The sequence below is a fragment of the Rhodamnia argentea genome, chromosome 4 (assembly GCF_020921035.1).
Source record: "Rhodamnia argentea isolate NSW1041297 chromosome 4, ASM2092103v1, whole genome shotgun sequence".
Classification (NCBI taxonomy): Eukaryota; Viridiplantae; Streptophyta; class Magnoliopsida; order Myrtales; family Myrtaceae; genus Rhodamnia; species Rhodamnia argentea.
The window spans coordinates 11,659,813-11,672,758 of NC_063153.1; the positions used below are offsets into that span (position 1 = coordinate 11,659,813).

At 43.0% G+C, this 12,946-nt stretch overlaps 1 protein-coding gene across 1 annotated transcript in view; it reads left to right on the plus strand.

The window, feature by feature from the left end:
• Positions 1-12,946, plus strand: part of LOC115727986 (disease resistance protein L6-like) — a 449,825-nt gene that overhangs the window by 289,262 nt on the left and 147,617 nt on the right. The gene's annotated exons all lie outside the window — the stretch shown is intronic.

Consider the following 12,946-nt stretch of genomic DNA (forward strand, 5'->3'; position numbering starts at 1 on the left):
TCTGCATAGCCTTTAAGCTTTAAGGCTTACCCTTTTGCATATCGATTCTGTAACGGACGATCGTTGAGGAAAATAGGAAATGGTGAAGAATCCAATTTCTCTTCCTCAACCCTTTGTGCTGTTACGTTAACTATCTGATGGAGAATAGAAAACCAAATTGACATCTGTTCGTTAAACATTGTTATCATTAAACGTCGCTTTCAATAGGGTGGAGAGAGAACCAGACTTCTTTTAAAAATGCTATCCAAGATGTGCCTTCCATCAAAGTATATCAGAATCGTACTTTTTTAATTGTATCTTTTCATATCCAATATATTTAATTTTTTAGCATGTCAATAATTATCAAACCATAATTAACAAAGTCGTGGGCCGCAATTATTCTTACATCTCGTTCGTATTGTTCTTCAAAAGATAATAAGAAAACCGTTAACGAAGAAGGCAGAAAGCTGTAACGCGTCGAGGTCTTGAAGCAATGGAGCAAGCAGGGGGTTGATCTGGCAGGCTATAAATAAGCGGTCGCAAGAGCTTTCGTTTTCCCTACTGATAACTCGAACCTAGCTCTCGATGGAGTCTTCACTTAGCCAAATTCGATCAAGAAGTCTCATATAGTTTTTGTTCCATACATCTACAGATTAAGATCGTGATGAAGGTGGAGATGAATTGCCAGAAGTGCCGGACCAAGGCATTGCAGATCGCTGCTAAAGCAGATGGTGATTTAGTTATCTCTACATTGCATTTTGATATATGCCGCTAAATACAGAAGCGAACCGGACCACTTTGGTTGTCTTCCGGCAGACTTTGCTGTGCCTGATACGAACATCTAGGATTGATCTGGCCTTTTACCGTTTGTTCTCGCAGGTGCGGAATTCGTACGGTTCAACGAGGAGCGCGGAGATGAGTTGGTGGTGATTGGGACAGGAGTTGATCCTGTGCGGATTGCGAAGGCATTGATTAAGAAGGTCGGAAAGACGAGGTTTATAAGCATTGGGGGTTCATCGACGGAGGCTAAAGCTGTAGGAGGAGACGCAATTAATATTATATGAGCATCAGATATTAAACTTGCGGATTATTATACATATATTTTTAATCTAAAGTGCATTTATTACGCATTAAATGAATTATTTTAAAAAATATTTTTGTAAAGTTGATCGGTTGTACTCCGTGCATACATAAATATATTAACCAAATATATATTCATCATCAACGAAAATATTTAAGCATAAACTTTGGGTGATAATGAAAATAATGTCCGTCCTTAGCATTTCATATATTAAATTCTAGATGAATATTTTTCGAATCAAAGATTTTCCACAAAATAAATACAAATTTATTTATTTTCAGAGTTCGCTCTTGTTAGTGATAAACTCCCTTAACTAGAGTATTGGTTTCCGCTTTTGAAAAGCACTTTGGGGCACTTCATTTAACGGTGCAACCGGACCGGACTCGCCTTTTTTTTTCAAATTTCTTTAAAAGTAAACCCAATGTTTAGTCGTCTAGACTTAGGGTTTGCTTTGCTTTTTAAGCTTCCAATATTACTGTCCAATGCATTGTCCAATGCATTGTCCATAATGCATCCATCCTTATCGGATATCGTAAAATGTTATTGAATTGCTGTTGAGATGTTAACGTTACAGGTGCATAAATTTTTCACTAACACAAGTTCCTTGGAACCGCTTAGGAACCGAACCGGACCGATGGTCGGGTCCGGTTTCTAGTTCCGAGGGTGGCCCGTCCGGTCCATGGTTCCAAAAAATGGAAACCGGGACCATCGGTCCGATTTTCGATTATTGATGGGAACCGGATCAGGAACCGCTCATCCCTAATGCAATGATCACTTGCTCAGACTTCAAGGATATCAACAAACACGTCATATAGCAACTAGCAGATCCTGCATCTTATCCACAGAATGCTGACTCTCTTAAGCTTGCCAAACCTAGCAATTTTGTTCCCAAGGTACAGATTGAGGATCTCCAAACCGTACATCCTTTTTACGTAGACTGCCCTATCCTAGACCACCACAAACATCCCCAGGTAATATACAACATTGAACCCAAAAATCGCGTGTAACCTTATACAGTCTCGGTGTTCGAATCCTCCCATTAATGCTGTTACGCGGAATAAGCGATCAAACAATAAAATAAATAGAACAAGAAATAAATCGAACACCGGATATATGTGGTTCGATCATAGAGATCTACACCCACAAAGAGAGCAGCAACGAATTCCACTATATAATAAATAATATAATTCGTATATTACAAACTATGCTCGAGTCATTCAAACACTCTCAATATTTTTCAGTCTCAATTATATCTAATAACGCATATAGTGTTTGGCTTTCAAATTTTTCACGAAATAATCTCTTAATTTCAAGAAGGAATTTTTTTTTTAATCGAAAACGAAGAACTTTCATTCAACTAGAAAAGATGATGGGGCCCGATAAATGAGCCTCGGAACATAAAAAGTCCAAAAGAGTTTGTGGGGGTAAATCAACTCAATTTAAAGTAAAGACTTGATTCAATTGGCTTTGGCGGCCCAATTTGCAACGAAATTAGACTCTGTTACGGTGTTGGTTTCGGAGCTTCGGGAACAACGGGAGCAAGCAAAAAAGCATTCAGAGAGAAGTACACGAATCTCCCACGGAGTAGAGCTTGGATTGCATATGGCTTTTACCAGCGGGAGACCGTCTGATTAACTCCTCTTTCTTTCTCTGCGTTAGAAATCTTAGGGTCCTGCAGGGGCGACGAAGCTTAGACTGCACAGGCGTAGCTATCGAGTAATCGTCCATGGTGGTCGCGGCACACGCATGCCACCGTTCCCTCCTCTTCTCCCTGCAAGTAAGATCCATCGATATTTACCTTCAGTGTTCCAATCTCTGGAGGAGTCCAAGCTTGGGAGGACCCGTCGTGTCACGCCCCGACTCTCGAGCCCGCGACATCCCTACCAAATCGCCACGAGGTCACGAAGGATAACGTCCCGGGCGCGTTATCGACCTTTCAACTATATACGCATGCGGAAACGGTTTACTCCCGGACAACATATAAACAAATAGGGATAGCATAGCGGGAGATACATACCAAGGCAGATAATCAAAAATAGCATACGTAGTTACAAGACAGCAGATGAGTCTTAACCCTACCGAGCTACTGAAAGATATACAACCCCATACTTCGGGGCGGCTCACTAAGACTTCCAAAGGGTACTAGGTCGGATAAGGTTAACTTTTCATCTACTCCAAAAGACTATCCTCAACCTGGCCTTGGAATCCGCAAAGCTCCATCACTTGGGACCCGAAAGTGGTTCCCACAACGGGGTGAGATATAAATCTCGGTGAATCAAGCCTAAGCTCGGTTAGGACACCGATTCACCTAAAACATCCTAACCACGAGGATTATAACACCACGATATAACCATATATCCAACAATCATATCACATGACAATAATCACCCACATGCATACTTACCGACCTTCAGCCACACATAATGCAATGCTTGACTCCACTCAACAGCCACATCGGACAATCATCCGAACACGCATCACACTCACAAGTATGCACTGGACACCACACAAGTCCATTTATTAACGATGATCGCGCTCTTGGCGCCACGGTGATGAGGATCCACGCGTCCGGCGTGATCGACTCTCACAATTAATGCGATCCCGCATTCTTCCGGCAAGACCGGGCTACGTTCCTTTTCCCTCTCGGCAACGGCTACTACAAGCGGTGTATCCAGTGCACCCTGCACGGCACGGCGAGTAGGCATCCCTATACGGGGCTTCGGTCCATCACAAGCTGCGACCGGCATCCGATAATCCCTTAAAACCGTACGTACCATACGGGGCATGAATTATCGTGCTTCCGGCAAGTCGTGTGGTTCCATAAAAATGGTACGGTGTGTACTATGTGTACAAGACGAACTTGCCAGGAAAACCCATGATCGTTCCTTCATATGACCATACAGCACACCCGACACATCAATCAATTTATTCTCTTTGATTTAGGCCGGATGCTCACACAAACGTGCTCAAAGACTCGGCCCCAAGGCCATTTTCATGCTAAAATATGTCTTTGATCTTGCACACGGTCATATGCATATGCAGACTACCAAATAGACACCACAAAGCCACATAGAATAATTAATTCCCCAAGCGGACGCCAATTCACTCAACGAGCATCCAGGATACTCAAATCAATATTTCAACGCGGCGATCCGCCCAAACAAAGTCATCAATTCAACACAAATAAACCAATTCGATTATGCCACATAAAGGCTCAATTTCGTGCCAGAGTCATTAATTAGCCAATTCGATTTATAATCGCCAATCGATCGCTCGTCCTTAACCTATCGCTCGCTCGCGATCAAATCACAACATACAGTCAAATTCATTTAACAACAATTAGCCACAGACAATTCTAATTTAATCGATTATGGCCATTTACCCTAAACCGGGTTTCTAACTAATCCGACCATAATCAAATCTACCTAAATTCTCTACCGACTAGCTAACTAATCCTAGGCGCAATTAGCGCCCTAACCAAGGATTAGGGTCAACTCACCAAAAACGGTGGTCGAGGTCGGGTCGGGCACGATTTTCGAGGTCGGGGCCGAATTCACTATTCAAGCGGAAAACACTGTTCACGCCGGAAACACTGTTCACCGCGGCACTGTTCCGGCGACACTGTTCACGCCCGAAAACAGTGACGAGTTCGGCGGTGAAATCGCTGCAAACGGTGGCGGCTCAGCGATTGGAGGTCCGGCGAGCGATGAAAGCTGGAAAACAGAATTAACAGAGGTAAAACAGGGGAAACCGGGCTGAATTTGGGGGAAAAATCGATCTCACGGGCTGAGGCGAGGCTGGGGAAGGCTGGGGGACTCACCTACAGGTCGAGGACGACCTTCGGGACCAGCTGGGGGCGGCGGACGGCAGCCGGAAGCGGCGGAACAGCGGCTGTACAGACCGCGCAGAAAACAGAGGAAAAGCGGGCAGAACAGGGGAGGTCCGATCGAGGCTCAAATCGGGCTCTACGGGCGGCGGCCGGCCACCACAAGCTCCGAGGGACAAGATAGGACTCTAAGGAGGTCGTCGGTGGCGGTGGTGAGCGGCGGAAGGGGGCGGTTTGAGCTGGAACAGAAGCAAAAACAGCAAAACCCGAAAACAGAGGGTTGTCGGTTTCCAGGGCTGTTTGCGGCGGTTCCGGTGGACGACGAGCAGCGGGGTTGGGTCGGGATGGTGGTGAGGAGGCTAATGGACGTTGCTGAGGTGGTGGTTGGCTTCGACGGTGTCGTGAACGACCGGAGGAGGAGCTGGAAGTCTCGGCTTCAAGGGCGCTAAAACAGAGCAGAGCTTCTGTGGCGGCTTTCACGGCCGTCCGGCGACTGGCGTCGGCGCCGGAGGGAGGTGGAGCGGCGGGCGGAGGTGGCTGGGGGTCTGTGGTGGTGGTTGGGGTGTTGGTCGCACGAAAATGGCCGGAGGAGAAGAGAATGGATGTTCGGTGAAGGGGGGGCTGTTCTCGCGCGAGCAACAGGAGGATGAGGGAGCAGCAGGAAAGAGAGAGAGAGAAAGAAGTCACGTGGCTTTGACTGGGGTGGCTGAGGATTGACTGAAGGTGGGGCCCACGGTCACTTCAATTTAATGGTTTTCGTCTCATACGTATAATATCTTAGGGCGGTTCTGTGATCTGACAAATCGGGACTGATTGGATTTTTGACTCAACCGATTGGGAATAAAAATTTGGATTTCCACGGCTAATTTCGGTCCGGAAAAGTTTAGGCGCGACGAATAAAAATCCTAATTCACGGCGACCACGATTTCGAGACCAAATCGAAATCGAACGACATTTCGGGATTAGTCCAAATTCGTCACTTTTATCCTTGCGATCCAAAATTTGTACCGACTAAAATTCAATTCTCTTCCTTTTTATTGAATTCGGGCAAATTTACATAGTCGGAATTTCCCGGGTGTCACACGTCGAGATTACGAGGGGATTTCGTGCTTTTGTAGACCCTAGGAACAGGAGATCCGCGAAGCCACAATTGCTGAGTCCACCGTGTTTGCCGGATCTGGTCTTAGATTTTTGAAGATAAAATTGTTCCGCGACTTCCACATCTGCCAAAGGACCGAAGCTAGTACCTCTAGTTCAGGGGAGTTTGCCCTGTTTTCCATCAGATATGCTATCCACACTTCAATTCGGCAAAGGCCTTGTGATGAGATTTGGATATTGAGTTGTGGGTTTGCCCAAACTCCTCTTGTCCAGGGACATAATAGGAATAGATGTTGGGTCGGCTCTGGGACACCTTCGCTACACAATTCACAAACCGGATCAGGAAGGATTTTCCTCCGAAAAAGAATGTCTTTCGTGTTTAGGGCGTTTTGATAAAGAGACCACATGAAAAATCTAACTTTGGGTGCAATTTTCATGTTCCAAATGCCTCTCCAAAGGCTGCTAGGTGCCTGGTAAGATGATGAAGCTAAGTTCTGACTATTATGTCCGCCTACCCTTAAACAATTGTAACCATTTTTAACTGCATATTTGCCTGACTTTGTTCTCATCCAGATGATTTGGTCTAATGTCGTCTAGGGTCTCACCGGTACTGATAGGATTTCCTTCACTGTCTGTTCATCAAAACTGCTCCTCAGAAGTTCAGTATTCCATACATTCTCCTCATAATTAATGAAGTCAGCCATTAGCTCCGGTTCCCCTTTAGGAGTTGGACCTGTAATTACCCCCCCTGCTCAGCCATTTATCTTCTCTAATTCGTACTTTCTTGCCATCGCCCACTAACCACTGCAGTTGCTGGTGAATAGCATCTCTTGCTGTTAATATACTTTGCCAACCCCACGACAGTCTTGTTCCCTTTCTCGCTCGCCAGAAGTCCCTATTCGGGAAGTAAATCCCTTTAAGGACTTCACTCCACAGAGAAGATGGGTTCTGAAGAAGTCGCCACACCTGTTTGCCCAACATTGCCTTGTTGAAAGCAATTAGATCTTTAAAACCAAGCCCTCCCAAGTCTTTCCTGATTTTGAGGAGTTCCCATTTTTTCCAATGCATACCCTGTTTAGTCACTGAATTTTTCCACCAAAAAGCTGCAATTTTCTGTTCAACCGACATACAAATGGACACAGGGATCTTATAAATTGACATAGCATATTGGGGGAGGGCTTGAACCACTACTTTGATCAAGACTTCTTTCCCTGCTTTGGACATTAATGATTCCTTCCACCCTTCTAACTTAGAGTTCACTCGCCCCAATATCCAAGCAAACATATCCTTCTTTGAGCTACCCCAATCCGACAGGACTCTGAGGTATTTTCCTGTCTTACAGTCACATGAACTCTCAATTCTCTAGTTAAATTTTCCTTCAACCTAAGAGGGCAACCTCTGCTGAAATAGATGCCAGGCTTATTCAGGTAAATTGCTTGTCCTGAAGCAACGCAATACTGGTTCAAAATGTTGGCCAAATTTTGACATTCCTGCAACTTCCCATCCAAGAAGAATATAGAGTCGTCCGCAAAAAAATAGATGAGAAAGTGTAGGGCACCACCTGTTGAGCTGAATACTTCTAATATGTCCCATATATATAGCAATCTTACTATGAGTGGAGCACATTTGCAACCAAGATGAAAAGGTAAGTGAATAGCAGATCGCCTTCCCTCAGGCCCCTCGATGGATAAAAATACTCTTGATGGTTCTCCATTAAATTTGATATTGAAAGAGACGGTAGTCACGCACTCCGTAGCCCAATGCACTCACCTAGCATGAAACCCCATGTTGGTTAGGCATGCCTCTAAGAAGTCCCACTCTACTCGGTCATAGGCTTTTTGCATATCCAGCTTTAGAATAGCCTGAAATTTCCTTTTTCTCTTTCTTATTCTAAGTTGATGAAGCACCTCTTGGACGACCAGGATGTCATCTTGAATATGCCTCCCACTCACGAATGCATTTTGCTCCGTCGCAACAAGATTGGGAAGCCAAGGCTTGAGTCGATTAGTAATCACCTTGGATATAATTTTGTAGATGAAGTTGCAAAGGCTTATATTGCAGAACTGGTCGAGCCTTTCTGGATTGGGTGTTTTGGTTACGAGGGAAATTATGGTCCTATTTAATTCTGAATCATCCTCCCAGAAGTAAAGAATTCGTTTACTGCTTTAAAAATGTCGTCCTTTAAAATTACCCAGTGTTGTTGGTAAAACAACCCAGGAGACCTTCTGGTCCGGGAGCTTTGGAAGCCCCGAGTTGGAAAACCACGTCATGCACCTCTTCCATCATTACCTCGTCCAATAAATAGTCATTCATATTCTCGGAGACCACTTGAGGGCATTGGGACAACACTGGCTGAAAATTTTGAAACCCACCTGAATGATGTAACTTCTTAAAACACTCCACTGTCATCTCCTTCAACTGAGTTTGGTCTCTGATCCATGCACCATCTGTACTTTGCAACATAGTTATCTTGTTCGTCTGTCTTCGCTGGATAGTGGTCGCATGAAAGAATTTAGTGTTTCTATCTCCCCAATTAAGCCAATTGATTCTGGATCTCATACCCGTGTACATTTTCTCTTGTTTCCAAGAATTTTCAATTTCCCCTTGAAGTTGACAAACCCGCTCCCTATCAAAGAAATCTCTGCTACTATGTACGTGCTTCTGAATTTCCTGCTTTAAAGGCAAGTCCTCTAATGAATCATACAGAGGTTCCATCGATCGAGGATCAATCGGGGTCATGTTCTGATGGCCATGAGAAAACTTTTTCCTGCTCCGCATCGAGGATAAATCGGGGTCATTTTCTGATGGCCATGAGAAAACCTTTTCCTGCTCCACTTAATAAGTGCTAAAGATACATTTCTTAACTTGCTGGAAAGGCTAACATTAATTAGACCAGAAGGCACCCATGAGTCAGCAACCGCCCTTTGACACTCTTCATCTTCCAGCCAATAAGACTCATTTAAAATCCATTTTTCGTTTCACTTGCTTCGCCTTAAGAATCAACAGAAGTGGACTATGGTCCGAACCTATAGCAGGCAATGCTAATACTTCTGCTTCCGGGAGGATTAATCTCCAGTCCATAGTACAAACCATCATGTCCAATCTTTTCTTCACAAATTCCTCTCTTCTCTGTTGTTGATCCACATGAATGCGCAACCCTTGCTCTCCAAATCCATCAAGGAACTGTCATTGAGAAACTCACGAGAAGAATTCATTCTATAGTTTTCAGCAATCCCTTTTCGAGCCTTCTCCCAATGGTAAAGTACTTAATTGAAATCCCCGACAACTATCCACGGCAGGCTATCAAAGGAGCTGATATCCCTCGTTTCCTCCCATAGCTGTGACCTTCTTTGAAAATTCGTTGAAGCATGCAGACAAGTAATGCACGTCTTTTTCCCATTTTCCACCTCACATATTATATCAATAAACTCCGCAATCAAACTCACTAAATTCAAGGACACACTATCATTCCAAACTAACGCTAAACGTCCTGCTGTGCCTCTAGGGTTCTCCACACAGCAATATGGAAATTTCAACCTCTTCTAAATCTTCTGGACCATAACTTCTTGATTTTTTGTTTCCATTAAGAACACTATACTGGGCTTTTCCTGAGCCACCGGGGTTCTAAAAGCTTATAAGCTTTTCACCTTCTTGGTTGCTGGAAATTTCTGCCCTCTTAACTTCTTATGTGACTTTCCCGAAATACGAGCCAAAATTGGGTCCCCCAGAAGTATAGGGGCTGAGGCTGGGAGTGGTAATCACACGGGCAAAAAAAAAAAAAAAGGTCACTATTCTGTTACAACTATCTACCGGGCATTAGAACAAACACTTGGCGTGTGCCACTCAGCAAAAGAAATATCGACAGGGAACCACTCGAGAACCGACATCACCAAGCACCAACAAGTCTCAGCTAAAGGAGTATCTCATTCACTGGCACACAACCAGCAAAGAACATAATAGGACGAATGGATTGGATCGTCCTCATCGCGTCCTCATCGCGATGAAGAGTTAGTCAGCCATCTTGGATGAGAAATAGATGAAGGAAGTAAATGAAGTTGCTGCGATGAGAACTCCCACTGTGGGAGAGAAAGACTCCAACCGAGTGGAGGATAAAACAAGATTTAATTGGCCAAAACACTCGCATTCTAAACGGTATAATTCAGAAGCCCATGCTCAAGCACTCAGATAATTGGCGCTTCAAAACTGATGATTTCTCTCAAAACAGGTTATGCAATCATACTTCACAGTATAGATCACTGCCACAACTAGGAGTGAGCAGTTCTTTTTTTTTTTTTTTTTTGGTCCAAGGAGTGAGCAGTTCTAGCCATCGGAACATGTTTATTAGTTTTTGAAACTTAAAACCTCCTATACATACCTTGGAACTTATAATCTACCCTTTCGCTTGTTTTAAGGTCTATCTAGATTTCACTTGTATTCTTAATTAAAAGATTTCAATGAATCATTAATTTTAATGAGCATCATTTATTGTTACAATCTACTGATCATAACTCACATTTAGTTACACGAATAAATATGAATTTTATAAAGTAAAAGTCTTAGTCATGATTACAGCCGAAAGCGGAAAACTAAACTAGTAGTTCCAGAGGACATAATTATCATCAAATGTCATGGAATATCGCAAGATCATGCAAAAACGTATGCCAAGAAAAACACGAAAATTTGCTACATGTTTCACCTATCCGGAATCTGGAACTTAAAATCTACCCGTTGGAACAAGTTTTCCCATTTGAAACCTTAAACCTACCCTTCATACCTTAGAGTCTGGAATCGAACCGGTTCTCCACCGGTTCGATTACGGGTTTAAAGTTTTAACTTGAAACCATGCTCACCTCCAATAGCAACAATGATTACTACAATAGCTAGCACATACGACATCTTGTCTACACAGCTCATTCTTGTAAGCAAATCAAACATGGCAACGTGTCGATTGTCTTCAAGCCACAAATGAAGGCCAAAAGCACCCCATATGACAGTTTCCCGTAGACATGCCGTATAACGGACAAATATGTACACAAATACACATTTTTGCTTGTTGTGGTCGGCTTCAAACCGGTATATCTATCGAATCCAGTACAAAAATAAAAAAGAACGTGCAATGTCGAACCATGACTGAATTCCTTTACCCGTGCATCACTTATTGTAATACAATTGTTCTCGGACTTGAGTTTGCATGGGGGATCTAGTATGTGAATTTGGAACTATGCTAATTTATGGCGCGAATGATAATAATTCTATTTTTAGAATCAATTTCTGGCCAAATATAGATTTTTCTAGACGAATTTCTGAGCAGATAAACACATTTCATAACAACATAAAATTCTTATCCCTGGCACAAAAGTTTGTTTGATAGCATTATAAAAAATTTCTAGGGGTACCAGCGAATAGCGAATTGCGAAATGGCAAATGGAGGGCCAATGGACGGCGGCCGAGAGAACGAAGACCGGCAAATTGGGAAACGGCAACCAACAATCGATATGATGGTGAATGGTGGCTAGTGGATGGGGGGCTAGTGGCCTTGCGGACGAGCGACCGACGGACTGCGGAACGACAACTAAGGGCCAGCGGACTAGCGTTAGACGGAACGGCAAATGGAGAGGCGACCGGCAATCGACGAATGACAAATGGAGGACCGAAGAACTGCGAATGGGGGAACAACTACCGGCGGACGCAAGCCTGCTATACGTAGATGGTAGGTTAGTAATCGGCAGAACGGCAAATGGCAGCCAATGAAGGGAGGCTCGATCAACGATCGACGGACCACGAAACGGCGACTAGCGAACGATAGAATGACGAATGGCGATTGGCAAATAGGCGATTGCGGATAGCAAAAGGGCGACTGGAAGACCGGTGAAAGGCGGACCAGCGGACTACGGATGCTAGAGAGAGAGTAAGTGATAAGAAGAATTGTTATTTCTCATATATGTTCCAGGAATAGAAGAGCTGAAATTTTTAATTTCTTATTTCTATTTCAGACTTATTTCTGAAATAAATTTTTGTTCCAAAAATCGGAAAATTAAATTGTGTTACGATACGGATTTCTATTCCAAACCTGCTCTAGAAATAAGTTTTGAATAGAAATAGAAAAACAGAATATTATGATTCGCGCCTTTAATATGTTAGCTTGGTTCACGAGGAAGGGTTTCTTCTCGTTTGTGCAGGTTCTCAACTCTTGTAAATGCCGTAAGAAATGAAATGTCACAATAGTTTTTATCTCATCAACTAAATATGAAATTTAGAAGTAGCTACTAAAGCCACCAATGGAGTTCTTTGAAATGAATTTTCTTATGATAATTTTAGATGCTGTAAGGCGTCTATCATAGGTTTTTGGTTTGAGTTATGCAAAATCTGTCCAAAATTTTATCTATTTACTTTTTAATCTAATTTAAGTTGAACGAAAATAATAAAAATGCCACGTGGGAAAGAGATGATAATTAAAAAATCGCTTCAGCATTTTCTGTTAGGCAAATTAATGAAATAAAGTAAAAGACTTGGTTGCACCAATTTGACAAGCTTTACGACTTGATTATACATTTTGAAAGTTTTAGATATCACTTGCATTTCGTGACTAAGTTCTAAAACTTCTGTTACATTTATCTCCAAATTTTTACATATGTTCAACAAGTCATTTGCCCAAACATAGGCCTGGTCCAATTATTTGTGGTGAGCCGTTCCATGCAAATGGATAACATTTTCTATATTCGACCCCACAATTGAAGCAGAAAACCAGAACACGACATGATTAATATGGCACATGCTATCAACAAACCCGTACCCTGCACACCCATCTTCTATCACCAACACACCATCAAAAAGTTGGTGAGAGAAAAATATGACTACCGGGGAGTTTGATAAAAGTCAGGTTAAAAATAGTGTCTCGAATTTCACACTCAATCTTGGGACTAAATTTGCTGAGTATTCTAAATGTTTCACCAGCTGGTCAA